This window comes from Topomyia yanbarensis, chromosome 1, assembly GCF_030247195.1.
Source record: "Topomyia yanbarensis strain Yona2022 chromosome 1, ASM3024719v1, whole genome shotgun sequence".
In the NCBI taxonomy this organism is placed as follows: domain Eukaryota; kingdom Metazoa; phylum Arthropoda; class Insecta; order Diptera; family Culicidae; genus Topomyia; species Topomyia yanbarensis.
The window spans coordinates 163,389,822-163,398,208 of record NC_080670.1 but is presented as its reverse complement, the minus strand read 5'-3'; the positions used below and the strand labels follow the sequence as shown (position 1 = coordinate 163,398,208).

General features: G+C 38.2%; 1 protein-coding gene across 2 annotated transcripts in view; it reads left to right on the top strand.

Annotated features, from left to right (window-relative positions):
- The first annotated feature begins 3,223 nt into the window (after positions 1-3,223).
- The window catches only part of LOC131679575 (uncharacterized), a 174,912-nt gene continuing 169,748 nt past the window's right edge, over positions 3,224-8,387 (top strand). The window contains exon 1 of one of the 2 annotated variants that reach the window (XM_058960315.1): positions 3,224-4,180. The gene's annotated coding sequence lies outside the window, so the exon portion shown is untranslated. Of the gene's footprint in view, positions 4,238-8,387 lie in introns of both variants that reach the window. The other variant, XM_058960323.1, reaches the window with a different exon arrangement.

Genomic DNA, 8,387 nt, shown 5'->3' with positions numbered 1-8,387 from the left:
AACCGAAATCCAATTACAATCGATTGGTGTATAAAAAAGTATAAGTCATCGCTTTAAATTCCAAGTTATTTGCCAATTAAATGAAATTTCTGTAGACTTTTGTCTATTTTTCGAGAAAATATAGAAATTTGTTCGTTCAGAAATTGTATCTGCCATCAATTACAATCGATTTGTGTATACAAACTATAGGTCATCGCTTTAAATTCAAAGCCATATGACGAAGATTTTAAAACTTCTGAACTTCTTCGTATTTACTGAATTTTTCCTTACACACTATTATTTTGTAACTTACATACAATATTACGTTTCTCCACGTTTGTACAAACATTTTGGTATAATAATATTCATATGTAATGCGCAGAATTATTCAGTAAACGTGCTACAGTTCAAACGGTAAAACTAAACAAGGCACAAAAAATTTACCTAAGCGTGTGCCACGTGCATTGTGAAAATCAAACCGCCTAAAAGTTCAAAACAGTATACTAACTGTTAAAAATCTACTATCTATTGCATACATTACAAATCTAGAAGCTCAAAGAATATCATAGGTGTAAGAAAAACTGAAATTGGTTGACAAACGGCTGAGATAAGATTGTTTAAACTGAAAAGCTCATTTTGTCTGCATTGACTTTCAGTTACTGTTTTTACAATTACTTACGATATACAATTTTTTTTCCATTATTTTTTAATCGCCGTTTTTGTGAAAGATATTCCTATCCAATGCTGAAGAAGAAATTGAAATCGATGAAAAAACAGCTAAGATATGCCAGTCAAAGCAGCGTTCCCATTTTTTTCTTCGCTGACTTTGACTCTTTTCACTATAAATTACGGTAAACAACCCTATTATTCTATTTTTATTAAAGGTTTGAACATTAAAAGGTTTTATTAAAGGTATATCTTTCCAGTGGTGAAGACAGATTCAAAATCGGTTAGGTAGCAGCTGAGATATGACTGGTCAAAATAAGCATCCCATTTTTTTGACCCCCTTGGTATTCCGAATGTTAATTTACTGGAACTGAGCAAAATTGCCATATTTTCACTGATTGTTCAGCAATTAAATTGGATCATTAAGCTATATATAGTTTTCCGTTCCATTCGATAAATTTTAGGTCCAATATACATAATATAATATTATTTAAAATAAAAAATAATTTCTTTGAAATACGAAAAAACGATTTTTTTGTTTTTTAAAATAAATCTTATGTAAACTTGGCAACCATACATAGGAAAACAGGGCATCATTTGTCGTGAAATTCAAATGCTTCTGATAGTGTCAAATCCAGACTGTCAACATATTTCTTTATTTTAAATTTTAATATTATTTTCACGTTTCCTGAGTTGGAAAAAAAACATTGTTGCAATTACGAAAATCAGCTTTATCGTAATAAAAAAAAGATTTTTTTCCGCATTTTATGACCCAATTCTATAGATATGCTGATTTTTGTCAAAATAATAGGCTTCACTAAAAATCAGCGAAACAAAATTTGCTGCAAAAAAAGCTGAACTCTTAGCAAACCCGAGTAAATTCTCATGGGTTCAGACACCATACAACTCCTTGAAAAGACCATAAATATGGTCCGTGCCAATTTTCATGACCATCATCCATAAATACACCGAAATAAGGTTTTTATATGGAATCTACTGGACCATGGCGATGTTGTTTTCATGGGTTGACCCCATTTCCAACACTATCAAAGTACCATGCAATAGGGGTGAAATTGGACCATGACCATGGTGCTATTACGGGCTTTCCGTTTGCTCGGGAATCCAGTTTTGCTGAAAAGTTTCAGCATAAATAAAAAGTAATAAAAGCACAAAGATTTTCTTATCAAAAAAGCGGTCGGGTTTACCCCACTATTTAGAGGTCGGATTTGCCCCACCGCGTCATTTTTCATTACGACGCAATAAAAAAAAACTTATCAAAAAAGTTGGACTAAATTCATCTATGCACTTTGTAAGACTTTAATCAAAGAATTCAAATCCACCTACAATTTTTTATGCAATCACTTTTACAATCAGAAATATCCTGTAGCCAATGATGCACAAAAATCAAATCGAAAGTTGTAAAAACACACTTATACTGTCATGCCACCATTACGATTATTTTCGACGCTCTATACGATAACATTGGTTATAATTCGCGTAATGCTTCCGATTATCGATAACAGAGGGGGGTCGGGTTTACCCAACGGTCGGATTTGGCCCACTTTACCCTAATCTACGAAAACAGTTTCGAGTTATCAAAGGTACCCCGATGATCAAAGTCATCCCGTTGTACGGTAGTAGAGTTTTGAAAAAAGGTAAACATTTGTGCCAGTCTATTGGACATGTATTGCTTCACTATGAAGCGGTTCGTCTGAAGAAACAAAGTTAGTGACGCATGCAAAATGCTGACTGATTCGTTCCGAAAACTGTTTCTCAGGAAATCTCCACAATATTTTCCTCATCGTAGTGAAAAATCAATTGTTGGTTTATCGCAAATCTGAACATCAAATATTGAAAATTATGTTGGAATTTATTGAATGGAGCGCTCGGAAAAATCGGTATTGAACTCCGGCGCGCGAAGAAAAAATTATACCAACACAGTTTCCTCTGCAACAGTTTGCTGATCCTTTCCCGTAATCCTTTCCATCAGCTTGTAAAGTCGCTCAATTTACTTCCATCGATATGCTCACGGTTGCCACGTCGCAGTGGAATCTTTCGTAAGCCGAGCTCCGGGGAACTTAATTGGGTGTCAAAGTTCGCGTCGAGCTGAATCCTGGAGCTGTGATTTCGCTTTGCATTCACTTCACCAGGCGGCAGTCGACCTACCGCGGGGGCCCATCCCCATCCCGAAGAGCGAGCGAACGAGAAAGTGGAACACAAAATATTTGAGGGATTTTCTTCGGGCGCTGTTTTGCGATAAAGCCCCGCTCTCCTCACCCTTCCCCCAGCATCTTTCCTCGTTCCATTGTTGAATCAGCGGCAATATAATTTGCAATTTATTTTCTTTGTCAATAGCAGGGCTTCCTGTGTTTGCATCGAAAATCGTATTTTCGGCAAGTGTTTCGCTAGTGACGGTTGAAGGTAGTACTAGCTTTCAGTTTCCCGCCACAGGCTACGGGATGGGGTACTGCGCACGCGTCACGTGACTTGCATGCAAGTTTCGCCGGAATCCCAAGCTAAATGAAACTCGGTAAACGGTCGTGCTTTCCGTGGGTACTCTTCAGTCACTTGTCGAAACGTTCCAACTACGGTCGAGTGTGTCGTGTCGTTGCTGCCGATGGGTGAATTTTTGATTTGATTGAATCGGGTTTTTACTATTCTTTTGCGTGGAGTGACGTCCCCGGCTCCAAAAGGTGGCGTTGGTGAGAATTGCCATGAAGCAACTGTCCACAGGCGTTCTGCATTGGATTGAGTGATACTTGTGTGGGGAAATGTACTGGAAGCAGCGAAATAAGGCTCCAGCTTTCTTGTTGTCCTTCGTTCGGCGGCGGTTGAATTCCGCTAAAGTGGGATACAAACGTAAATAGAATATGCAGTGTGCTTCAGCGTTCTGATTATACGGAAAGGGTTGCGTGGCGGTGTTCGCTCTCAGGAACAAGAGGGTGACATAACCATTCTCGGGAAGTCGAGTTTTGTGTGCGAAGCGGAAGTTGATGAGTAAATGTGACCTTTTCAAGTTCCTAGAAGTTGTGTAAATACGGGCCGGTCGAACAGGAAGTGAGTGTGCCGAAGGTCCTGTTGGGGGGAGTTTCTGAGAATAGATAAAGGTCAAAAATAGTCACTAGTTAAGGGGGTCGGCGAAAAAGCTAATAAGTGCGTGACCGTTATCAGATACAGTTCTAGTTGATGAAGAGATTTGTTTTCCGTACAGGAGTAGAAAAGAAAGGTGAAAAAGTGCTCAGTTTCGGCAGAGCAAGGAAGGAAATCTTAAAGAGCCAAGGCGTGAAGTTCAAATTGAAAAGTTTACTTGAGCGTTGCTAATTTAGGATTTGTGATTGTTTGCTGAGGATCAGCGGAGACGTGATGAGAAAGTTTTTTTCATATTCTTTTTATTTGTGAAGATTGATGGGGGAGGTACTGGATTGGGGAAAAAATACTACGGCTTCGTGAGCGATTAGGGGAAAGAGAACGACCAACGAGACGGAAGTGGACGACGAATCCGAGCAAGCTGTTCCGCTGAAGCTGAATTACTACAGTAAGTGCTGGTTGAACATGACGCGAAAGAGAAACTTTGAGATCACGTAAAATTGCGGTGAGTTATTCGAGAATGGGAAATGGGAAAGCAAAGTTTTCGCGTACATATATTACTTGTCAAAGCCGCAGGCTACCATGCGATGATCAGGTGCACAGCAAGCAGTAGCAAGTCGTGAACATGGCTTTAAGTTTTCCATTTTCTTGGGACGAAATTGTTTTCCATCTGTTGGAAGGTTGTGAAACAAGAGCGCAGGAAACATTTATGCAGTATTATATTGTGGAAATTGTCGGACATATTAAGCTTGCCTTGGTTTGTATTGTTGAGTAGAACATCTCGCGTTGCAGACGTGACTAATGTTTCAGTGGGAGGGGTTCATGGTCACCACGTAGTTGAAATTATGAAACATTGCTTCGAGCCGAGTTGACGAACCGACGCAGGAGGCGAAAGATTATTTAGACGCTTCTTGACAAGCGATGGAGCTGGAGGATTATGTCTAATAGACTGAGAATTCCCTTATTTCACAGCTCGAGGTGGGAGCGGAGATATTAGTTACATTATCAATTAATATGTCTTTCGGGGGTTGATTTAACCCTCGTGACCGATTTTCGCGACGGGGAAGAGTTTTCAGCTAACCATATCGTATGGATATTTTTGTTCTTTTGACCTTCATAAAAACACAACTATTTTGCTGATATTAGACAACTTTAACACAATGAGTCGTCCAACAATATCGAGTCAATTGTTTCCATTTCTTGGAGAAACATGGTTCTAGGTCTGCTATCTTGAACCAAAACACCAACAACGGAAAAATTACAAAGGACTAGTTTATTTCCGTAACAAGCGTGACATCAATATGATGCAGATCTGTAGTCGCAAACAAGAAACTAGAAATGGGGCATCAAAAAGATTTTTCGTCGAATTCCACAAGACAAAGAGCAGAATGCGCATACCACGTGCAGTAGTATCCAAGCTACTGGACTACTGCAGGTGGTATGGTGGCAAAATGAACACGTTAAGCAAAGTCATTATTTCTAACTAATTAGTGATTAAGATACTCCAATCACCTTATATTTCTCGTTACACATGTTTTGTACATATTTGGTGAAAATACTTCGACATAAACACATTGATTTCAAAACATGTCTAAAAATAAGGCATGTTTATAGCGTGTGGGTAAAATGTCCAGCATTTTACGAGCAATGCTGATGTCCCAGCGGATCATGAGCTTTGCATACACACAGGGCATTTTGCAGGCGAAGAAAAACATGCCATGGAAAAATTTAATTTGCATAACGTAATATTAATCAATTTACAATTCTGTGGCATCGAAACATATTTACAATCTTGGGGTTATCTATGGGTGTTTGAACTTTTAGGATCTGTTGGAGAACAGAAAAGATATAGTAACTTGAAGTTAGCGTTCCGACTAATTTTGAGGCTTGGTACTTGGAGTGGCAAGATGGTTGTCATATTGTCCCCACTAAAACCTGTTCATTTTACCCCCTAAGACATTTTATTTTCAAACAGCCTTTCCGATTGAGCCATTTTGTATTGATCCCCACTTATTGCAGTGAAATATCTGCAAGAGGCTCAATTACTATAATGTAACACCATTTTCAGAATAAATTTAAAATTTCACCTCGGAAGACCTTATGGTTTACATGCCGAATTTAACATCAGCGACATACATGAATGCTGATTTTGGTTTTTATATTTATTTCACATTCGACAGCTTTTTATCAAAAGAAATTGTTTCAATATACTTTGAATACTTGGCAGGACATGATTCTGTAAAGTTTGTTCTAAATTTAACAAACATTGACTTGATTTGGCTACCTGTTCATTTTACCCACAGCTCCCCTAATATTAACCAATTTACAAACCTGTGACTTTGAAAAACTACTACAAACTTGGAGTTATCCATGGGTGATTACACTTTTAGGATTTGTTGGAGAACAGTGAAGATATAGCAATTTGAGGTTAGTTGCGACTAATTTTGAGGCTTGGTATTTGGAGTGGTAAGATGGTTCATAATGCCCCCACTACAAACTGTTCATTTTACCCCCCAAAGCATTTCATTTTCAAACAGCCGTTCCGATTGAGCCATTTTGTCATGATCCCTACTTATTGCGGTGATATATCTGCAATAGGTCCATTTACTATGATGTAACACCATTTTCAGAATAAAATTCAAATTTCGCCTCAAAAGACCTTACATTCTGCATGCCAAATTTAACATCCGCGACAGTCATGAATGCCGATTTTGGTTTTTATCATATTTATTTCATATTCGACAGTTTTTTATCAAAATTAATGGTTGCGATATCTTTTGAATACTTGACAGGTCAGGTTCATATTAGAGGTGTGCGCCGATGCATTTTTAATCGACGGCGGCGTAAGCGACATTTTTGGCCGGCGGCGGCGGCGTTGGCAGCGTCACGCCGTTGGACTCTATCGGCGGCGGCGCGCCGGCGTGACGAATATTGACGCTTATGTAACTAAAAGAAATTCTTGGCAGTACAATTCCTTTCCCAAAATTTCGGTTTCTATTATAACAGACTTCACATCACATACAAACAAACGTTACAGCTTAAAGAAAATCTAAAAAAATCATCGCCCACGATGCACTAGCGACATCTATTGAACACATTGCACAAAATGTAATTCTCGCAACCATATCAATTTTTTTCAACTGAAGCTCCAATAGTACCCACCCTGCTTGCCAAATGCAAGATAATAAATGAAAGGTGGAACTATTTTTACAGTTGTAAAATTTGAAGAACGAAATAGAAAAATTGTCGATGTCGCATACTACGACTTCGCATGAAATAATGATTGCAATGGACAAATTTGAAGAATGTAGAGTAACGACTGTATTTCAATGACCCATAATAATTATTTATTGTTCTATATCTGGGAAATTAAGCAACGGTAAAACAGTTTTGGTTTTGTTTGAGGAAATTAATTGTTGTTGTCGTTTCATTGTTTTTTGTTTCTATTTAGTCATCTTTACCGTAAGCCCGGGGACAATTGACAGCTCCCATATATTGAATTCATAAGCAAATTTTGGGGTGATTTGGTGATGTTATGGCGGCTCGAATGGAGCAAAATTTGAAAAAGGCGCATCCCATTTATTATTTTCCATATCTGTGGAAAATAATAAATTTAAGCATTTCTACCATTTCTTTTTGCTGCTAGAATTCTGATAAAAACACAAATTCTATTCAAAACGAATTGTTAAGCTTGGTGGTGATATACTTTCATTGGCCAAAATGTTTTTCATTTACATTTCTCGAGATAAAAAGCACCAATGATTTAACGATTTGCTGACGGTTTTCTTTATTCATATTTTGGAATAAGTTTTTTCTAAATGTTGTTCTATCGCATTGACGGCGTTCATAACACACGTAACGAAACACGCTTTTCTCTTGAAACTTTTTCGTTTCGTTGTTCGTGGTACTCATACAGAGAAGGCATACTAGCGCCACCATCAAATCGGTGGTGCATATATGAAACAAGCACTATCTGTCAAGTTGTCCCTGGGTTGTTTACCGTAGCTCTTTTAGAATCCCGCAGATATCAGGTACCCTAACACGAGGCGTTACTATTGGCATTACTGCGCAGAAATGTTACTTTTAATGATCGTGTAAGGATATGTCTACCTTTCAAGGTAGACACATTACTTCATTTTCCAGGCTGGTGTTTACTTTTACTTCTTGTAAGTACAAAATCGCCACGATGATAAGGAATACGATTCCCTGGCACTACATTTTCTTACAACGTGCGATCTGCTTCTATCTTGAGTGCAAAGTATGCTCGATGTGCTGGAATCATACAGGTCTACACCCTGACGAAACCTAAATATACAGTTACTATCAATCATAATCATTCCACGACTTGAAGTGTTAGCTCCTGTTAGGTTGAAACTGATCACTAAACAAGTCTGACTGAAAATGGTCTGAGCGTATCTCTAGTTTTCGTAGCACCTGCACCCCGCTGATTTCTCCAGCACTTCCGGAGACCAACAAATTCTAATCCATTGCATACATTCGATACACCGAATCAATTAAATTACATCCTGTTATGTGCTTACTCACCGATCGGCATCGTGTTGTAACTTAAAAAATGGTTGTGAACAACTCCCACTTTGGACACTTCGACAAGAATGAATTTCACATTTCCGGCCCATATTGTTTGTTTTGGTTTG